The following is a 23,143-nucleotide window of genomic DNA, read 5'->3' as shown; positions in this document are numbered from 1 at the left end:
AAACTTTACTCTCACTTCAGGTAACATAAAATGGTTAAGTTTGAATCACATTCTAGGTTACTAGCAAGAGTATCTATCTTTCATTAAGCTAAGCTTGAATTCTCTCATCTCTCTTTTGCAATTCTCTCTCAAAGCTAAAAGCATAACAGCAACAGTAGTTTTTGAGTTGCTTATTGCTTTCATCCAAAGTTAAGTCAAAATACAGAGGAAAAAACTCAAGGAAGCAGAAGAAACAAATGCTCTCTGTATTTGGATGATCATTTTTCTTGACTTTCTCCTATGATATAAGAAAAAAAAACCTTAAATATTTTGCAAAAAGCCTATGTAATAGTTTAACAAGCCAACATAAGAAGTTAATGCTTCTTTGGCTTCACAAAATAGAAATTTACTCGGTTACTCAAAGGTGAAAAAGAATCTATAGGAAGGGTATTAGTGAATCAAATGAAATTCTAGGAAGATCTGGGTCAAAGGGTCTATCCTTAGGATACATTTTATTGCAAACAACCAAAAATCTGACTAAGGGTGGCTTTAGAAAAAAGGACATTTAATTCTCCAACAAAACAACATTCCACATAGTCCAGGGCTGGTTCAGCCACTTAACAATGTCACCAAGGAGGCAGATTCTCATCCTATCATTTGACCGGCCTCTGTGTGCCCGTCAGTCCTGTGCTTGATTGCCTCAAGGCCACAAAAGAGCTGCCTTAAGACCAGGCTCTCCAGTTAAAGGCAGGAAGCAGAGGGTAAGGATGGTAGCGGATGGTGGCGAGGGCAGAGAGAAACATTATTTGTTCTCATTTTCTCAAAGAGCAATAAGTACTTTACAGAAGACTCTCAGCAGACTTCCAACTATGTCTCATTAGACAGAACTGAGTTTATGATTGTCGTTGAATAGAACTGGGCTGTAGGTTTATGATCATCTCTAGACTGGAATCTCATTTTTCATGTACTCAAGCAATCATCAGCTGATGCTGGAGGGAAACTGTGGTGTGTGACAGTGGATACGAATGGAAAGTTTGCCTCTTGATGGACAACCAGAGTGTCTGCCTCACACAGGACCAGGGACTTTGTGAACCTCACTTTCTTCTAACAATAGGTTTCCACTGGCAGGAAATGCTAATGTCTTTTTCCTCCTTGTCTCAAATGCCAAAGGTCTAAGAGAAAGACTCACTGGCTCTACTTGGCTTATCAGGTAGAATCTCAACGTGAAGGCACCGCTCTGGTGCCTACACTGATAACATCAGTCCTCAAAAAGTGGGAATTGGAGACTTCCCTGGTGGTCCAGTGGTTAAGATGCCTCACTCCCAATGCACAGGGCTAGGGTTTGATCCCTAGTCAAGGAACTAGATCTCACATGCTGCAACTAAGAGCCCACATTCCATAAATTGAGACCCAGCACAGCCAAATAAATAAATAAATAACTTTTAAAATGGGAATTGCCTCAACCTGGAGATAAACACAATGGACACCCTTTATGTCTATGTTAAATGAAATACTATCAAAAGGTACTTACTGACTTTCTAACTTGTAGAAGAAATTGTGCAGAACCCTACGGGGATACAATCTGTAAGCTTTGGTCCTTGCCCCAAAAGAGACTGTGGTCTATTTCAGGAGAAGACAGGGTAAGTAGCACAACAAGGAGAAGATGAGAGCTGATGCTAAAGTACAGACATTAAATGTTTCACCCCAACAAGCTCTGCTGGAGATAATCAGACAGAAAATACTTCAGGAAAAGGAAGGAAAGGCCTGGAGATGTTTAACTAACCCAAGCTGGACCGTAAAGAAGGCTGAGTGACAAAAAAATTGATGCTTTCGAACTGTGGTGCTGGAGAAGACTCTTAAGAGTCCCTTAGACAGCAGAGATCAAACCAGTTAATCCTAAAGGAAATCAGCCCTGAATATTCACTGGTAGGACTAATGCTGAAGCTGAAACTCCAGTACTTTGGCCACCTGATGTGAAGAGCTGACTCATTGGGAAAGACCCTGATGCTGGGAAAGACTGATGGCAGGAAGAGAAGGGGATGACAGAGGATGAAATGGTTGGATGGCATCACTGGCTCAATGGACATGAGTTTGAACAAACTCTGGGAGATAGTGAAGATAGTGATAGTGAAGAACAGGGAAGCCTGGAGTGCTATAGTCCATGGGGGTTACAAAGAGTCGGACACGACTCAGTGACTGAACAAAAAAAGCCTTCAGGTAGTTCGCTCTGCCACAGCTCTTTATCAGTCACCCCTGACCCCAGGGTCACAGCCTCTTCTGATGTTTACATCCCATCATTTTGGTGGCAAGGCCCAATGGTGTGGCCTTACCAATTGCATCCAGAAACGCTTTCCTCAGACAGCCTTCAACTTCTCCATCTTGTGCCTTTCTCAAGATGTTCATTTCTAACTCCTTCATCCCCACTCCCACACCCTCACTTTCTGAGTGGTTAGTGAGTACCCTAACTATTACTAAGGGCAAAGGCTTTTAAATCTTTTTTTTTAGCCACAAAATAAGTATATCATGTAGGATGCAGTTAATGATTCTGGCTCCTGGTCTGCTGTGTGATAAACAGCAAGCCACCTAACCTTTCTGTGCTGAAGAAATCATTTAAAGAAAAGCAATATGATTTGTCTTCTCCACCTTTTCAACCAAATTCCTGATGAAAAATCAGTGAGATGGCCCCAAAATACTCAATAATATTTTAGCAAAATATTTTATGAAAATGTGTCACCCTTTTATAAGAAAATAACAATTCAATTGGATTTGTTATATATTCTGTCTTTTTGAGAGAGTTAACAGCCCTTCAGTTGGAAAATCAAATTACTGAAGTTTATACAGTTTCTCTTGATCACTGGAGAACTCAGTAACACTGTGAATCCAATTAAGAAAAAAGAATGTTCACACCCTTAAATGAATTACAATCAGCAAGACTAAGATCTAATTAGAAATGCTGCTACCATCTGAGATTACTTATGAGCCCAAAACACATTGCTTAAACCAAAACAGAGAGACTCCCAAAGGCCCTGGAATAGTTTTTGGGTTGAAAACTTGGTTCATATTTTCCCTCCAGACTTAGCACCCAGAGCTAGATCTACTGTCCTCCCAGAGAGGTTCTTGTTTTTAAATCACTACATGTTATTCAGGACTTTCTGCAGGAAGCAGATCCTTAGTAACAGGAAGATTTTGTAAGAATTTTTCCTTTGAGGAAAAAGAATATAAGCCAGGAAAAAGGAGGGTACACTCCAGAGAAGGAATCTACCATCCACTGGATTGTATTATTTCCAGAAGAGCTGAAAACCACTTCCTGTGTAAAGTCTTCCTTGATCCCATAAATTAGTAATTAACTCCTCTTTGACGGGGACTACCAGGGCTGATCACTTTAATCGCTTTCTATTAATAGCATTTATTTGAATGACTTACACCACCATTAGCTATTTCCCCATGAATCCTTCTCATCAAAGGTGTAAGTTCTTGAGAAGACAAGCAGTTCTTCCACATTCAGGACTCATTCTCACCCCCACCAGTATCTGCAATAGTTAATTATTTCTTCTACATATTTCTTTTCTTTTAATTGACATATAATTGATACTTCAAAGTATAATACTGTATGTGATAGGTGTACAGTATAGACATACATGATTTTCAAAAGTTATATTGTGTATATAGTTCTTATAAAATTTATATTCCCCATGTTATACAATACATTCTTGTGGCTTATTTCATACCTAATAATTTGTTTATGGTCTATTTTCCCACTAGAGAGTAAGAGTGTTAGTCGCTCAGTCCTGTCCGACTCTGCAACCCCATGGACTGTAGCCTGCTAGGTTCCCCCGTCCATGGGATTTTCCAGGCAGGAATACTGGAGTGGGTTGCCATTTCCTTCCCTGGGGGATCTCCCAACCCAGGGATTGAACCTGGGTCTCCTGCACTGCAGGAGGAGTCTTTACATTCTGAACCACCAAGGAAGCTCTCTCCCACTAGAAGGTAAGCATAGTAAGAGAAGGAACATGTTCTACTATTAGAAGAGTACACCTCAGTGGAATAGCTAATTATTAAATAATACTCACTGTGTATCAGGCACTGTGATAGCTACTGGAGAGAAAATGGATAGCAAAGTTATTACAGTTCTCTTCATCCACTGCCTAAAGTCTAGATGAGTAAGCAATATGATTCAATGAGCAACAACAGCAAAATGCCGTGCATCCTGTGATTGGACTCGAGGTTTCCAGGAAGGGTTCATTTCGATGGCTTGCCTGCATCATGAATGCCTCCAAATAAAAGGAAGTGTGGTTCATTTGGTGGAGGGTGGTCTCCAGGCCTGGGTGTTGAGTGAGTCTTGGTGCAGAGGGCTATGGTGGGATGCCCCTGTCAGTGTCCCTGGCGGCCTTAGTATCTCCGGGCAGAGGAGAGACTGGGGCCCATGGGACTAAAGAGGCTTCCCAAGCAGCCTGTAGCATACACCTAGCCAGCAGAGAGCATGGGGAACGCCAGGGCACTGATAACCAAGCCCACTAAAATAATGCCGTAAAGGCTAAAGGAATGAAACTGTCATTGGACCCACAGACCACAAAAACAGGCCAAAAGCTGCATGCTAAACCCAAACAGTGCGGTGGTGGTTTAGCTGCGAGTCGTGTCCGACTCTTGCGACCCCATGGACTGTAGCCCACCAGGCTCCTCTGTCCATGGGATTCTCCAGGCAAGAATGCTGGAGTGGATTGCCATTTCCTTCTCCAGGGGATCTTCCCGACCCAGGAATTGAACCTGGGTCTCCTGCACTGCAGGCAGATTCTTTACCAACTGAGCTACGAGGGAAGCCCCAAATAGGGTAAATGCCTGCTAAAACAAAAGATTTAAATGGGATCCAGAGGATTCTCTGGTGGTCCAGTGGCTAAGACTCTGTGCTCCCAAGACCGGGGACCGGGGGTTTGATCCCTGGTCAAGGAACTAAGAGTTTGCATGCCACAACTAAACGATCCTGTGTGTGGTAATTAAGATGTATTGCAGTGAAATAAATACATAAATAAATAAAGATAATTTTTTAAAAATCTGAGTCTATACAAGACATGCAATCTCTATAAATGATTCCCTGCTGGCTCAGATGGTAACGAATCCACTTATAACGCAGAAGACCGGGGTTTGATTCCTGGGTCAGGAACATCCCCTGCAGAAGTGAATGGCAACCCACTCCAGTATTCTTGCCTGGAGAATCCCATGGTTAAAGGAGACTGGTGGGCTACAGTCCATGGGTTCACAAAGAGTCGGACACAGTTGAGCAACTGGCACTTTCACTTTCCTAAATGATTTGTCATTTCCTGAGAATTCTAGTAAAAGTAAGTGCACACACAGAGAAGCCATGCAGTGGCAGCCTCACAAGTTGAAGGCTGACCCAGACACACCAGCTCTGCACTTGGCAATCTTTGCCTAGGATTAGGTCTGCTCCTCAGCTTTCCCACAAAAGGCAACCAGACAGGGCCCAGCTCTGCTGCATGTTGATTCAGAGCCTCACTGAACCATTTCACCTCCTGCTGCCTCACTGCAGGGAGAGCCCTGATTATATGGGTACATGGGACCCAGGAGACCTGGAAGAAATAGGAAGGGAAGATAATCAACACATCTTCTGATTGCTGTGCCCAAAATATAAACATGATTAGAACAGTTTGGGTGGGGCTTCGCTGGTGGCTCAGTGGTAAAGAATCCACCTGCCAATGCAGGAGACACGGGTTCAGTTCCTGATGCGGGAAGATCCCACATGCTGTGGAGCAACTAAGCCTATGCACAGCTATGGAGCCTGTGCTCTAGAGCCTGGGAGCCTCAACTATTGAACTCACGCACCCTAGATCCCGTGCTCCACAATAAGAGAAGCCACCACAATGAGATGCCTGCACACCACAACTAGAGAGTAGCCTCTGCTTGCCACAACTAGAGAAAGCCCACATGCAGCTATGAAAATCCAGGATAGCCAACAATAAAAAATTAAAAAAAAAACAACCCACAGCAAAAGCATTCATTCAAGCAGCCTAGCACAGTTTAAGAGGTAATCAGAATTAGAAATCAGAGGGAATGTCCTTTGCTTCCCCCTAAGCCAGACCATCTTAATAGGACTTATGGTTAGATTGTGACCTCATGGTTTTCAAGATGAGGCCATTCATAGGTGTGGCTTCCTGAGATGAAGATCTTAGCACATTCTTCCACCCAATTATGCTTCTAAAAACCAGAGCTCTTCATTTAGGAAAAAAAAAAAATCTAGGGTAGTGATTAACTGTTATTTCCAAATGCCAAATTTATATTGAAAGCAAAATCAGTGTAACAGTTAAAGAACTTGGGCAACCAAGATCTTTTCTCAGTTTCCCTTCCTTGTTATTACTGGTTAGCTGAAAGCTACTTACTGTCATCAGACTTGGTTTCTCCCTAACTGACCCTGAGTCTTCTTTCCACTTTAGGCCCTCTTAGGCCTTTTCAGTGTCAGGGTAGTGACAAAACCCACAGCACTTCCCACCTGACCACAGCCTCTTGGTCTTATCCTGAAATGCAGGCTGGTAGGCCTGAGAAAGTAACTGGTCTACCAGATGTTCTTTTTAAATGGCTGTTCCATTTCTGTCTCCTTTGAGGTTCTTGCAGGTGGCTGGATGGAAAAAAGGAAGAAGCTACTTAGTTGCACAATACCCTGAATTCCAGATACTTCCTTCTGCCTTTTCTCCCTAGCCCCAGTCTTCCTGACATTGGCCCTCTTCTAAACCTTTCCTGCTTTATGATTTTCTTTCTTTTTTATTTTTCTTTTTTTGGGCACACCGCTGGGCATGTGGGACTGGGCATGTGGGCATGGGCATTGGTTCCCTGACCAGGTATCCAAACGTATCCCCTGCAGAATCTTAACCATTGGACCACTTGGGAAGCCTCCCTGCTTTATGATGTTCTAATCTGAGAAAACTGCCAAGAACCTCCTTTCCTTCTTGACTTTTTAAAACATTAGCAAAGATGTTCTTATGATGCAACAAGCCATCAGCACTTTCTCATCTTGTTTCTAAAGTTCTTCAAAAAACTATTGCTTAATTTGCTTTAGCAAAACTTCTTAACCAAATATTGAAAACTATATTTAAATAAACACAGAGATTTTCATTAGGGGGACTAGTGGTCTACACATGGAAGTCTAAAATTTGTAAAAACATCTCTGTTTTTTCCTTTACTCTCAACTGATATTTATTTCTATTTTCCTTAAAAGATTAGATTTTTACATTTACCTCTAAATTCTCTGAAGATAATTTTGGCATATGATACAATTTATTTTGATATGATGAAGGTTTAAAATCTTTGTTACATTTTTCACTATAAAAGCTATATGTGCTTATCACAAAACATAACACATAAAGAAATTTACAAAGTAAAAAGGGAAGGATGCTCCTTTTCCCATCTCCCAAAACCCCGTTAAAAAAAACAAATTTTAAGTTTCTTAAAGAAAACTTAACCCAAAATATATATAATTACTTTTCCTATTATTTTTACCTTTAAGACATTTTCCTATGCATATACAAATCTAACATGGATAAATGCATGTCTATGTACCTATTAAACAAATAAACTATATATGCACATATAAAACATTTTAAACAAAATACAATTAGGTAACATGCCACTTAATAGTTCATGAATATCTTATCTCATGGGTACTTTGAGGTCTACTTCATGTTACTCAACTTCAGAGTTTTACATATTATGGATTTGCTAAGATTCAACAAGCAACTTCTGAATGTACCTTTACACTGGTGATAATATAAAGCTATTACAAATACCATTATAATCACTGTACTTAGACATATATCCTTATTCATCTGTACAAATATTCCTTTTGGATAAATTCCGAACTACAGAATTGTGACTCAAGGGCATACATACTTTAAATATTGATAGACGCTTTCAAAACTGCCCGACAAAAAAGATGACTTCAATATATACTACCAGCAACTCTGAGAATACCCGAAGAATAAGGTTGTACGTGAGTCATCACACAGGGAAAGAAGAGATGAGCATAAAACTAGAGATTCTTATAAAACTACTTTTGAAAATACAAAATAATGTAAAAATAAAGACAAGTATGATTTTAAAGGTATAGTGTTTCAGTAAATATGAATTCCTTTTAAAGAAATAATGTAGGTTCTATACATTTGTCAACAAGATACAGTTTTGCACCATTATAAAAATAAACGTTATGAGTAAAAAAGGACTGGTGGAGGATACTGATCTAGATTTTAAAGCACTAGAGACTAACCACCAATTTCAAATCATAAAATCTATTTTGGATCCTGGTTGGAAAACACAGCTCAAAAAGACGTTTTGGGTGGTAACTGAGGAAATTTGAAAATAAACTAGGTATAAGACTATATTATAAAGCTACCATTGTCTTAAGCACAATAATGACATGATGGAAGAATGTCTGTGATTCTCAGGAGGTACACGGTGAAGAATTACGGTCATGATGTCTCCAGTTTACTTTTAAATGGTCTGTTGTGGCAAAATGTATCCTTGTTTGAATCTAGAGAGAAGTGTTCACTGCCCTACTCTTTCAACTTTTCTGTGGGATCTAAAATTCTTTAAACAGAAAATCAAAGAAAGAGGGAATAAAAGGGTGAAGCTGTGGATCCAGTTTTTACAACTTTATTTCATTATGTTAGATTCTCTGAGGAGAAAGAGAGGTGTTTTGGGGGAACCCATATTGATTTAGATCTCTAAGGTTATTTTTTTTAGTTACCATTTCTGTGTCCTCAATATTAGGCACCTTAGGTTTGCAAGGAACAAAACAGCTCCCTGACCACTACCTGTGGCTCCCAGGTAAACAGCATCGAGGGAACTCCCTCACGTCCAGTGGTTAGGATTCTGCGCTTTCACTGCCAAGGGCCAAGGTTCAATACTTGGTAGGGGAACAAAGATTCTGCAAGTCTCACTGTGCAGCCAAAAAACAAATAGATAAATTTGGGGTTGACCAAAAAGTTCACTCCAGTTTTCCATAAGATAGCATGGAAAAACCCAAGCAACCTTTTTGGCCAATCCAATACACAGCATTTATCCCAAGGGGGTCAACCTGCAGGAGAGCAGACCGCCATAGCTGTCATCATATACAGAGGCAGAATATTGTGACTTCTGACGACTCTCTAAATGCCAAGTCTAACTCCAACGAGGGGTCCAAGCAGAAGATGAGTGCTCATCAGCACTCAGGGCAAAATTACTTAACTTGTCCAGACTATTTTCAATGTCCATTTGTTAGTGAATTTGATGGGCTGATGACAGTTGCATTCAGTCCTGGCTGAGTCAACCCTTTGGCTTTTCAGACACTTAATGGCAATACAGTAGGAATCAGCTCTTAAAATAACGCTGACAAACAACCTGCCACAAGATTAATAGCATTTCGTTATAAACACAAAACTTGGAGAAAAAACACATATGTATACATTATTAATTAAGGGTTTCCCAGGGGACGCTATGGTAAAGAACCCACCTGCCAACATAGGACACATAAGAGATGCGGGCTCAATCCCTGGGTCCAGAAGATCCCCTGGAGAAAGAAATGGCAACTCACTCCAGTACTCTTGCCTGGAGAATTCCACGGACAGCAGAGCCTGGTGGGCTACAGTCCATGGGGTTGCAAAGAGTTGCACACGACTGAAGCGACTTAGCACAGCATTCAGCACATTATTACTTATGCATTTATATATGTATTCAGTCAGTTCAGTTCAGTTCAGTCACTCAGTCGTGTCTGACTCTTTGGGACCCCATGAATCGCAGCACGCCAGGCCTCCCTGTCCATCACCAACTCCCAGAGTTTACTCAAACTCATGTCCATCGAGTTGGTGATGCCATCCAGCCATCTCATCTTCTGTTATCCCCTTTTCCTCCTGCGCCCAATCCCTCCCAGCATCAGGGTCTTTTCCAATGAAACAGCTCTTTGCATGAGGTGGTCAAAGTACTGGAGTTTCAGCTTCAGCATCAGTCCTTCCAATGAATATTCAGGACTGATTTCCTTTAGGATGGACTGCTTGGGTCTCCTTGCAGTCCAAGGGACTCTCAAGAGTCTTCTCCAACACCATAGTTCAAAAGCATCAATTCTTCGGTGCTCAGCTTTCTTCAGAGTCCAACTCTCACATCCATACATGACCATTGGAAAAACCATAGCCTTGACTAAACAGACCTTTGTTGGCAAAGTAATGTCTCTGCTTTTTAATATGCTGTCTAGGTTGATCATAAGTTTCCTTCCAAGGAGTAAGTGTCTTTTAATTTCATGGCTGCAATCACCATCTGCAGTGATTTTGGAGCCCAAAAAAACAAAGTCTGACACTGCTTTCACTGTTTCCCCATCTATTTGCCATGAAGTGATGGGACCAGATACCATGATCTTAGTTTTCTGAATGTTGAGCCTTAAGCCAACTTTTTTACTCTCCTCTTTCACTTTCATCAAGAGGCTTTTTAGTTCCTCTTCACTTTCTGCCATAAGGGTGGTGTCATATGCATATCTGAGGTTATTGATATTTCTCCCAGCAATCTTGATTCCAGCTTGTGCTTCTTCTAGCCCAGTGTTTCTCATGATGTACTCTGCACAGAAGGTAAATAAGCAGGGTGACAATATACAGCCTTGACGTACTCCTCTTCCTATTTGGAACCAGTCTGCTGTTCCATGTCCGGTTCTAACTGTTGTTTCCTGACCTGCATATACGTTTCTCAAGACAGGTCAAGTGGTCTGGTATTCCCATCTCTTTCAGAATTTTCCACAGTTTATTGTGACCCACACAGTCAAAGGCTTTGGCATAGTCAATAAAGCAGAAATAGATGTTTTTCACACGTGTATATATACTGTACATATATATACATACATATGCATTTATACACACACATCTGTATTACATCTTGCCTTTGCTGCCTTTACTTAGCAATTAATTTTAATGCTTTAAAAATTTTTTTTCAGGTAACTAGTTCTTTCTTAATTATCTTGGTAGTAAGAAGCATCAGAAACATTCATACTGTAGAGTGATGACATTTGGTACAGCAGTCATTTTTTTAATTCAGAAAATTCACTTATTTTTCTTAATTATCACTGTACTTTGAAAAGGTAATAAAATTTTTCAGCAATATTTCTAGACTTATTTATAGCTAAGAACCTGGAAGGCTAAGGGAGAGAAAATGATTTGCCAAACAAAATTCGAGGGGCAGCTAAACATTCAAAAGAAACTTAAAACTCAGATAACATCTGTCCACATGACAGAAAATGACCAAATATGGAGACAAATGCAGAGGGTATCTGACTCCTATTTCATTAGCTATCGTATATATCTACCATCATGGATACTAGACTTTATTACACATTTTTTTCATCAAAAAAAAAAAAAGATGCAGTGGTCTTAATTCTATTTAGTATTGATTTCAATTAAACTATACAGGTATAGTTAAATAAGCAGGGTGACAATATACAGCCTTGACATACTCCTTTTCCAATTTGGAACCAGTCCATTGTTCCATGTCCGGTTCTAACTGTTGCATCCTCACCTGCTTACAGATTTCTCAGGTGCAGGTCAGGTGGTCTGGTATTCCCATCTCTTGAAGAATTTTCCACAGTTTATTATGATCTACACAGTCAAAGGCTTTGGCATAGTCAATAAAGCAGAAGTAGATGTTTTTCCGAAATTCTCTTGCCTTTTCTATGATCCAACAGATGTTGGCAATTTGATCTCTGCTTCCTCTGCCTTTTCAAAGTCCAGCTTGAATATCTGGAAGTTCACAGTTCATGTACTGTTGAAGGCTGGTTTGGAGAATTTTGAGCATTACTTTGCTAGCCTGTGAGATGAGTGCAATGGTCCAGTGGTTTGAGCATACCTTGGCATTGCCTTTCTTTGGGATTGGAATGAAAACTGACCTTGTCCAGTCCTGTGGGCACTGCTGAGTTTTCCAAATTTGCTGGCATATTTAGTGCAGCACTTTAACAGCATCATCTTTTAGGATTTGATTTAACTTATATGCAGAGTCAATACCAAAATCAGATTGATGATAATATTTGCAGCCGAAGATGGAGAAGCTCTATACAGTCAGCAAAAACAAGACCAGCAGCTGACTGTGGCTCAGATCACAAACTCCTTATTGACAAATTCAGACTTAAACTGAAGGAAGTAGGGAAAACCACTAGATCATTCAGGTATGACCTAAAGCAAATACCTTATGATTATACAGCAGAAGTAACAAATAGATTCAAGGAACTACATCTGATAGATAGAGTGCCTGAAGAACTATGGATGGAGGTTCATGACATCATATATGAGGTGGTGATCAAGACCATTCCCAAGAAAAAGAAATGCAAAAAGGCACAATGTTTGTCTGAGGAAGGCTTACAAATAGCTGAGAAAAGAAGAGAAGCTAAAGGCAAAGGAAAAAAGGAAAGATATACTCATTGAATGCAGAGATCCAAAGGATAGCAAGGTGAGATGAGAAAGCCTTACTCAGTGATCAATGCAAAGAGATAGAGGAAGACAATAGAATGGGAAAGACTAGAGATCTCTTCAAGAAAATAAGAGCTACTAAGGCAACATTTTACACAAAGATGGGCACAATAAAGGACAGAAATGGTATGGACCTAACAGAAGCAGAAGATATTAAGAAGATGTGGCAAGAATACACAGAAGAACTATACAAAAAAGATCTTCATGACCTAGATAACCACCATGGTGTGATCACTCACCTAGAGCCAGACATCTTGGAATGCGAAGTCAAGTGGGCCTTAGGAAGCATCACTACAAACAAAACTAGTGGAGGTGATGCAATTCCAGTTGAGCTATTTCAGATCCTAAAAGATGATGTTGGGAAAGTGCTACACTCAATATGCCAGCAAATTTGGAAAACTCAGCAGTGGCCACAAGAATGGAAAAGATCGGTTTTCATTCCAACCCCAAAGAAGGGCAACGCCAAAGAATATTCAAACTACTGCACAATTGCACTCATCTCACATGCTAGCAAAACAATGCTCAAAATTCTCCAAGCCAGGCTTCAACAGTACATGAACCATGAATTTCCAGATGTTCAAGCTGGATTTAGAAAAGGTAGAGGAACTAGAGATCAAATTGCCAACATCCTATGGATCATAGAAAAGGCAAGAGAATTCCAGAAAAACATCTACTTCCGCTGAACTGAAATGCCAACGTCTTTGACTGTGTGGATCACAACAAACTGTGGAAAATTCTTCAAGAGATGGGAATACCAGAATACCTTACCTGCCTCTTCAGAAATCTGTATGCAGGCCAAGAAGCAACAATTAGAACTGGACATGTAAAAATAGACGGGTTCCAAATTGGGAAAAGAGTACGTCAAGGCTATATATTGTCACCTGTTTATTTAACTTATATGCAGAGTACATCATGTGAAATGCCCAGCTGGATGAAGCACAAACTGGAATCAAGATTATCAGGAGAAATATCGATAATCTCAGATATGCAGATGACACCACCCTTATGGCAGGAAGTGAAGAGTAAATAAAGAGCCTTTTGATGAAAATGAAAGAGAGTGAAAAAGCTGGCTTAAAACTCAACATTCAAAAAACAAATATCATGGCATCCAGTCCCATCACTTCATGGCAAATAGATGGGGAAACAATGGAAACAGTGAGAGATTTCATTTTCTTGGGCTCCAAAATCACTGCAGATGGTGATAGCAGCCATGAAATTAAAAGACCCTTGCTCCTTGGAAGAAAAGCTATGACCAACCTAGACAGCATATTAAAAACCAGAGACATTACTTTCCCAACAAAAGTCCATCTAGTCAAAGCTCTGGTTTTTCCAGTAGTCATGTATGGATGTGAGAGTTGGACCATAACGAAGGCTGAATGCCAAAAAATTGATGCTTTTGATGTTGTGGTGTTGGAGGAGACTCTTGAGAATCCCTTGGACTGCAAGGAGATCAAACCATCAAACCATCCTAAACGAAATCAGTCCTGAATATTCATTGGAAGGACTGATGCTAAAGCTGAAACTCCAATACTCTGGCCAACCCATTCGAAGAGTTGACTCATGGGAAAAGACCCTGATGCTGGGAAAGATTGAAGGCAGGAGGAGAAGGGGACAACAGAGGATAAGATGGTTGGATGGCTTTACTGACAATGGATATGAGTTTGAGCAAGCTTCAGAAGTTTTTGATGGACAGGGAAACCTGGCGTGCTGCAGTCCATGGGGTCGCAAAGAGTCGGACATGACTGAGCAACTGAACTGACTGATGCAGGAACAGGGGCTTCCCTGATAGCTCAGTGGTAAAGAATCTGCTTCCAGTGCAGGAGACCTGGGTTCAATCCCTGGTCTGGGAAGATACTTTGGAGTTGGGCATGGCAACCCACAGTAGTACTCTTGCCTAGAGAATGCCATGGACAGAGGAGCCTGGAGACCTGTCTACAGTCCATAGGGTTGCAAAGAGTCAAACTCGAATGAGTGACTAGGCACAGCAAAGCACATTCACGTATAACTCACAGATTATTTTTTTCTTGGGACCTATAGTGTATTATTTGGGGGGAATTCTCCCTGCTGTGAGCCTGCTGCACAGAAAATGGAAGATGTAAGTATAACTAAAACAGAGTCTTGTGGAATATCTAACATTTCAGAAGTGTGAGTCGTATCATTAAGTCACACAGTCTTCTTCTCAAAGCTAGTCTCACAAGCAGAAAGAGTAGCCTTTGAGCCATGAGCAGTGTAAGGGGAGGCCCGCTTCTATGACTGTGTCTCCCCTCCGCCCATTTCTCTTTCAAAGCACATGGCTGACATGCGAGTAAGTTCTCACCAGATGCTTTCTGGGGGGGCTCTGATCTTGTGTAGGGTCTTCAGACTCCATGGGCATACTTAATTTCATGTATAAAACAGTAAAATGTTTGCTATTGAAAGACAGCCTCCTAGGACCCTAAGGTTTTCAAAATGGATTTGAACCTGGAAGTAACTCGGACCCCTCCATTCCTGCACATACACAAAATAATGACAATAAGACAATAGTAGTGATCATACCTAGACAGGGAGCAAAATGAAACAGAACGAAAACAAAGAACTCACTCAACCTACACATATCACACCTGATACTCTGATGTGCTGTACATGAGTTAGTCATTCATTCACTTGTGAGTCACTTAACAAATACTTATTTACCATCTATAATGAGTTCCATTGTGGGGTGGTGGTGAGGGGATGGCTATAAATTATAAGACAGACAAGGCCTTATTTGGATGGTTGAACTGAGAAGGCCTTCAAGCTAAGTTTTGGAAGGAAAAGGATGCAAGGATCCAAGGACAAGCATCCCAGAGACAGACAATCTGAAAGCTCCAGCACCCAAGTTAAAAATAAACTTAATGTGTTAATGGACAAAGACTAAATCATGGGGGCAAGTGAGTGGTGGGAGGTAAGACTGGAGAAGTAGCATAGGAAGAAGTTCTATTCTTGTTCTGTGTGCAGCCAAATGTCACTGGCGGAGTTTAAGCAGAAAAGTCACTGATAACTTCTTTTTATTTTTTTAATTACTCTGGCTGCTGTTAAAAAAAATAGTTTGTAGGAGACAAGATGGAAACAGGGGACAAGATAGAAGGCTATTTTAGAATAAAGCTTTGACAAAGCTTTTATGAAATAAGTGATGCATTTTGATCACCTGAAATACATATTAAGGGCTACTCTGTCAGCACAATGGATGAAGTAAATGGGAGAATCAAGAGAAACTAGAAAAACCAAGGAGAGAAGATGAGGGAAGAAATTAGGAAAGATTTGAACCTAGGAAAGGGCAGAGCGTAACAACCAGAGATAGAGGACCTTATATAGGACTTCCATGAGCCTGGGGCATCTTGTAGTAAAAAAGTAAGGAAGGAATTGCCAGAAGGATGGTGTTCCAACTAATGGGGGTAACGAACAAGGGCACGCCAAGAGATTGCAGGAGTCTGCATGAAGGGACAACTATGATCAATATTGTAGACAGTGCATTCATCAGAATGAATACTGATTCAAGTGGGTATTACAAGTTGAAAAAAATAGGGGGGGGGGGGTCCAAGAAGGTCATGTTGATAAAAACTGTTAAGACAATTCAAGTGGAGGAGGAGTTATTCTTTACAGAAAAAAGCCAACAAATAAATGCAAAGACATGATGGAATGAGAATATCCCCATTTTTACAATCACAACAGTAATAACTGATTCAGCAGGAACCAAAAATGGGTGCCAAACTTATTGGGTAAAAGATTATTTGGGAAAAAATACTTACACAGTCACAAGGCTGAAGCCTGATATTAATTATTAATTTGAAAAGGAAAAGGTGCTTTGCATCTCTGGCAGAATTCTGGCAGAAATGACAAACTGAGCAAATCCAATGTTACTACTAGTGGGGAAATCCACATTGTGCACCTGTGATGTGATTTGCTGAGAAGGACCCACATCACCTAATCAGTACTCCTTCCAAGAATGTGTTACCTGCATCACATTAAAAGGAAGCAATTAAATGCAAATTGAAAGACAATCTATAAAAATATGGCCTGGACTTAGGAAAAAAGTGAATGTCATAAAAGAAAACAAAAAGGAAAGGAAGGCACTCTGGTTAAGAACTAAAGAAGCACAGTAAGGTAGTAAATGATCCTTTATCGGATCCTGGACTTTGAAAAACTAAAGCTATAAGGATAGTATTCAGGTAATTATAGAATTTGATAATGGACCATCAGTTCAGTTCAGTTCAGTCGCTCAGTCGTGTCAGACTCTTTGCAACCCCATGAACTGCAGCACGCCAGGCCTCCCTGTCCATCACCAACTCCCAGAGTTCACCCAAACTCATGTCCATCGAGTCGGTGATGCCACCCAACCATCTCATCCTCTGTCGTCCCCTTCTCCTCCTGTCCCCAATCTTTCCCAGCATCAGGGTCTTTTCAAGTGAGTCAGCTCTTCTTATCAGGTGGCCGAAGTATTGGAGTTTCAGCTTCAACATCAGTCCTTCCAATGAACATCCAGGACTGATCTCCTTTAGGATGGACTAATTGGATCTCCTTGCAGTCCAAGGGATTCTCAAGAATCTTCTCCAACACCACAGTTCAAAAGCATCAATTCTTCAGTGCTCAGCTTTCTTTATAATCCAACTCTCACATCCATATGTGACTACTGGAGAAACCATAGCCTTGACTAGACGGACCTTTGCTGACAAAGTAATATCTCTGCTTTTAAATATGCTGTCTAGGTTGGTCATAACTTTCCTTCCAAGGAGTAAGCGTCTTTAATTTCATGGCTGCAATCACCACCTGCAGTGATTTTGGAGCCCAGAAAAATAAAGTCAGCCACTGTTTCCACTATTTCCCCATCTATTTGCCATGAAGTGATGGGACCAGATACCATGATCTTAGTTTTCTGAATGTTGAGTTTTAAGCCAACTTTTTCACGCTCCTCTTTCGCTTTCATCAAGAGGCTCTTTATTTACTCTTCACTTTCTGCCATAAGGGTGGTGTCACCTGCATATCTGAGGTTATTGATATTTCTCCCAGCAATCTTGATTCCAGCTTGTGCTTCTTGCAGCCCAGCATTTCTCATGATGTACTCTGCATACAAGTTAAATAAGCAGGGTGGCAATATACAGCTTTGACAAGACCATACATGAGATAAAAGAATATCCTTGCTCACAGGAGCTACAAGCTGTACGTCCTAAGGGTTAAATGATTATGACCTCTGCAAAGGGCTCAAAGAGAAATAAAGAACAAAAAGAATAAAATTAGTCTAGATGAGGAACATATACAGTGTCTCATTATCTTCATCTTGTAATCTTTCTGCAGCTTTGAAATCTTCCCCAATAAGTGAAGTGAGGCATTAGTAGCTCAGTCGTTTCTGACTCTTTGTGAAACCTTAGACTGCAGCCCACCAGGCTCCCCTGTTCATGGGATTCTCCAGGCAAAATACTGGAGTGGGCTGCCATGCCCTCCTCCAGGTTCCCAATAAAAGGTGGTGAAAAGAAAATGGTACAAGGGCTCTGCCTGCAGTAGCAGAGAACAGGTCTCCATCTCCACACTGTGCGGAAGAACCTTGTGTAAAGCAGCTAACTGTGGCGTGAAAGGCATACGCTCTGAAGCCAATTTCCTGGGCTCATATTTCAACTTTTTTACATATTAACTGCGTGGCCTTGAACCAGTTACTTAACTTCCTTGTACCTCAGTTTCCTAACTATAAAAAGTAAATTAAAAATAGTACCAACCATATATATTGGAGAAGGGCATGGCAACCCACTCCAGTATTCTTGCCTGGAGAATCCCATGGACAGAGGAGCCTGGTGGGCTACAGTCCATGGGGTCACAAAGAGTTGGACACAACTGAAGCAACTTAGCATGCACACACACCAACCATATAAAGTTTTTATGAGGCTTACAGGCTTCCCTGATGGCTATGGACTTTGCCGATGGCTCAGCGGGTAAAGAATCTGTCTGAACAGCAGGAGACACTGGAAATGTGGGTTTGATCCCTGGGTTGGGAAGACCAACCCAGGGAAATGGTAACCTACTCCAGTATCCTTGCCTGGAAAATTCCACAGACAGAGGAGCCAGGCTGGCTATAGTCCAATGGGTCTCAAAAAGTTGGACACGATTGAATGACTAAGCACACAAACACTAAAGCATTTGAAACTATGCCGATAAACAATAAGCGCTCAATAAATGTAAGCTGTTAGTAGTTCACTTCAGTGGTTACTAAAGTCAACACTTGAGTATCCTAAAAAAAAAAAAAACCATAAACAAAACCATGATGAGAGAATGCAACTGGAATATTGATAATTATAGATCTCACCCAAAATCAAAATTATCATTTGAAATGTTTTTATCATTTCTTATTCCCTGGCATGCTCCAAGCTTCAGCTTAATGTTTTGTAGATTTTTTTAATGAATAACTTTTAGTACTACCTGCTTGGTAGGATTATTATGATGAGAAGTTTAAGAATGCTCAAAAATGGGCTTCCCTGGCAGTCCAGTCTTGTAATCCAGGGGATACCATTTCAATCCCTGGTCTAGGAAGATCCCACACGTCTCAGGGAAACTAAGTCCAAGAGGCTCAACTACACAGCTCTTGCACCTAGAGCCTCTGTTCTACAAAGAGAGAAGCCACTGCAATGAGAAGGGGCTCACCACACACAACTAAACGTCAGCCCCCACTTGCCACAAGTAGAGAAAGCCAGCCCACAGCAACAAAGACCCAAAGCAGCCATAAACAAATAAATACTTTTTAAAAAAGTATACTCAAAATGATTATTCCAAGTAAGCACAAAAAAGTTAAATTATACCTGGCATTCTCTATTACAGATGATAGAGAAATAGGAAATATTTGATCAAAATTGACTATCTAAAGCAAAAATGACAATGTATTATGGGTTTTAAAACATGTAAAAGTAAAATGTATGACCAAAATTGTACAAAAAGTGGGAGGAAAGAATTCGAAGCATAGCATTAAAAGATTATTACAATATGGAAGTAATATAATCTTAGCTGAAGGTAGGCTGTGATAAGTTAAAGATGGATATTGTAAATTCTAGATCACTAAAAAAAAAAAATTAAAAAGAGATACAACTCATAATGCAAATAGTAGTAATAAAACAAATGAGAAATGTGTGACTCAATCCAAAAGAAGGTGGTAAAAGAGGAAAAAGAGAACAAGGAACTGATGGAAAACAATAGCAAGATATTAGATTTAAATTCAATCATACTAATAGCCACATTAAATATAAATAATCTAAAACACAAAAGCCAGAGACTGACAGATTGAATAAGCAACAAGATCCAACTAGGGGTTGTCCATTTCCTTCAAATAAAAGCAAAAGTAAGACAAATAAGAAAAGAGTTGCATGGGAAAAGAAATTTCTTTAAGAGGATAAGCATATTTTAAAATGAATCAAATTGGCTGTCTAAAAATTAAAAAAAATTTTTTTAAAAACAAAATGGATATATTTTAACATACAACCAAAAAGAGCATTAGTGAACAGGAAGAGAGTGGAAAAAATTATCCAGGAATAATTAGAAAGAAACAGAGGATAATTGTGAAAGAGAATTTAACAGAAGTCACAAGAGTACAATGAGAAGGACTAACATAATCTAACTCGATTTTCAGAAAGACATGAGGGAGAGAATTTGGCAAAGAAAATATTTGATGACAGAAGAGTTAAAACTTTCTTAAAAGATAGTACTCACTCACAGATTTAAGAAATCTCACAAATTCAAGCAACATCAATAAAAAGAAATCTATCACCAGGTACTTCAAAATAAAACTGCAAAAGACTAAAGTCAGAGAGGATTTAAAAAGTGGTCAGGAGTGAAAAACTAGACTGACATATAACATTCATCTGTGGAAAAAAAAAAAGTAAGCTGGAAGACAATGAAATAATAGAGTACTAAAGAACTAGTGTCTCCAAAACTACTTTCGTTACTATGTCTAACAGTGAAACGTTATATTTCCTTTGAGATTGGGAACTGAGATAAGAGTGCTCATTATCACCACTTGTATTGAATATCATGCTGAAAATTCTAGGTCAGTGCCATAATTAAGGAGAAACAAAATTATTATTACAGATGGCATGGCTACAAACACAGAAAATACAAAAGAATCTATGGGCAAATTATGACAATTAATGAGAGCTCAGCAATGTAGTTGAATATAACATTAACATACAAAAATGAGCTGCATTTTTACAAACCTGTAACAAATAGATGAACTTTTTAAAATGCCATTTCTAATAATATTTTTTAAACATACCTAAGATTAAGCTAACAGAAGATGTATAAAAACGTTGGTGGAGAAAACCATAAACATTTTGCTACATATTAAAGAAGGCCTAAATAAATCAACCTGTACCTCAAATTCCTGGATTAGAGGATTTATTATTGTGAAAGTGTTAATGCTTAAGAAAGAAGATAGAATTTGCCAATTATCAAGTTTATAGTAAAGTTATTATGATTAAGACAATGTGGTTTTGGCACAGTAATACACAAACTATGGAAAAGAATGAAGACCTCTGCATAGACAACCATTTGATAAATGATAGAGTTGATATTACAGTTTGGCCCAATGTAATCATGCAGTTCAGTTTCAAGCGGAAAACTGATCTAAGCATGAAAGGCAACAAAATAAAGCCTTATGAATATCACAAAGGAGAATATCTTTGTGACATTGAGGGTAATAAAGGATTTTTTTTTTATGATTTTCCTTACTGGACAATTTTAAAGGGAAAGAAAATAAACTCAGTTACATAAAAATGAAGAATTCCTCAAACTGTATCATGAGAGTAAAAAGCAAACTGTGAAGAGTTATTTGCAACACATACTGGCACAAATGACTAGCATTCAGAATATATGAAGAATACTATTATATTAATAAAGGGGGGAAATAAGATAAAACTGGGGGAAAATAGATAGATGACAGATACTATCCAACAAGAAACTCAAATATAAAATACTCAACTTCGTTAGTAAAGAAATGCAAATGAAAACCATAAGTTACCACCACAAACCCACCAATTTTGCAAAGTTTAAAAAGCATGGCAATACAAAATGTAGAAGCAGTGAATCAATGAGAATTCTTATGTACTTTGCTGGGGGTATAAATAGAAATGACTGCTTTGAAAAATAATGTTTCATTACTAGTAAACTTGTGCATACACTACAGTTTTAGTAATTTCACTCCAACATACATGTCCTCAATAAACTCATGTACCTGAACACCTAAATACAAGTGTAAGACTAAAAAAGCAGATTGTGCTCACTAACTCCAAACTTAAAACAACTTAAAAGTTTATAAACTGCAGAATGCTAAATAAAATGTGGATACAACCAATGAAAATGAAGGAACTACATCCATATGCATAAATATCAAAATTATAATGTAGAATAAAAGTAGAATAATAAAATAATGTAGAATAAAAGTTCAAAGAGTATATACATGATCGTTTCATTTATAGAAAATACAAAAACAGGCAAGACTTAAAAACTAAGCATGCACATATGGATGGCAAAGATACTTTTTTAAGTGAATGATAGACATAAAATTCAGAGGAATTGTTTTCTTCAGGAAGAAAGGAAGGGAACTGAGAACAGGCATAGAGAAAAATTCAGTACACTCTCAATGTTCTTAACTTGGTTGATATGTGAAAGGGTGTTTTTAAAAATTTATATATGCATTTAATGGGGAAGAAAATAGCAACCCACTCCAGTATTCTCCAGGATTTTTGCTGGACACTCCCATGGGCAGAGGAACTTGGTGGGCTATAGTCCACTGGGTCGCAAAGAGTGGGACACAGCTGAGTGACTAACACACATGCATTTTAAGTGCTCTTACATTCATGCGATAGAGCTCAAAAGAAAAAATAATAATAATAATAATAATAAATCTTTACTTCCAGACAAGATAGAGTAACAGAGAAAAGACTACTGCCTGAAACAATGGACAAAAAACATATGACACAATGATTGCAAAACACCGAACACCAGGCATAGAAGGAAAGTGACCCCTGAGAGGTGAACCCGACAATTGGCCCAGCTTATTGCTTTGACAGAGCTTCTAACTGGAGGAGCAGAGCAAGGTCTCAAGCAGAGTCCAGGAAGAGGCCCTGAGCTGAGCTGTAAGAAAGTCCCCGGAGGCCAACATTGCCGGAGTTCCCAGGGCCAAATACCAGGGAGAGCTGTATGGAGACAGAACTCCAGAGATCTGCAGAGTCCCCTCTGAGAATTCATTCCACTGATGAATGCATGCAAGTGAGGAAATCATCCAATTACGGGCGAAGAACCACCTGAAAGGATCAAGGGAATAACACTGGGCATGGGAAAAGTTACACCCTGCAGGATGTTGATTGAGTGTCCTCTATGCTAAGGCAGTTGAAAAATAAGTCTTATCTTCACAAAGACCTGTCAGATAGATAACACTCTCATTTTACAGAAAAGGAAGCTGAAGCTCCAGAAAGGAATAGCTTTCACAGGATTACCAAGTTAATAAAAGTCAGTGTCTGCAACCAAGATTTAAGTCTTCTGACCAAAAACACATGCCTTTTTGCATTTTGCTAGACTTTCTTTCTTTGCACCACGGCCTGGGGCTGCAATCTGCAAAGAGAATGAGCTTTTTTTTTTTTTTCCCCTTTACTTATATTTTGGAAATCTCCCTTCTTTTCATAATGACTTGGGGGAAAAAAATG

This window comes from Odocoileus virginianus, chromosome 12 (assembly GCF_023699985.2).
Source record: "Odocoileus virginianus isolate 20LAN1187 ecotype Illinois chromosome 12, Ovbor_1.2, whole genome shotgun sequence".
Lineage (NCBI taxonomy): Eukaryota > Metazoa > Chordata > Mammalia > Artiodactyla > Cervidae > Odocoileus > Odocoileus virginianus.
Note: the sequence above shows the minus strand (reverse complement) of the source record.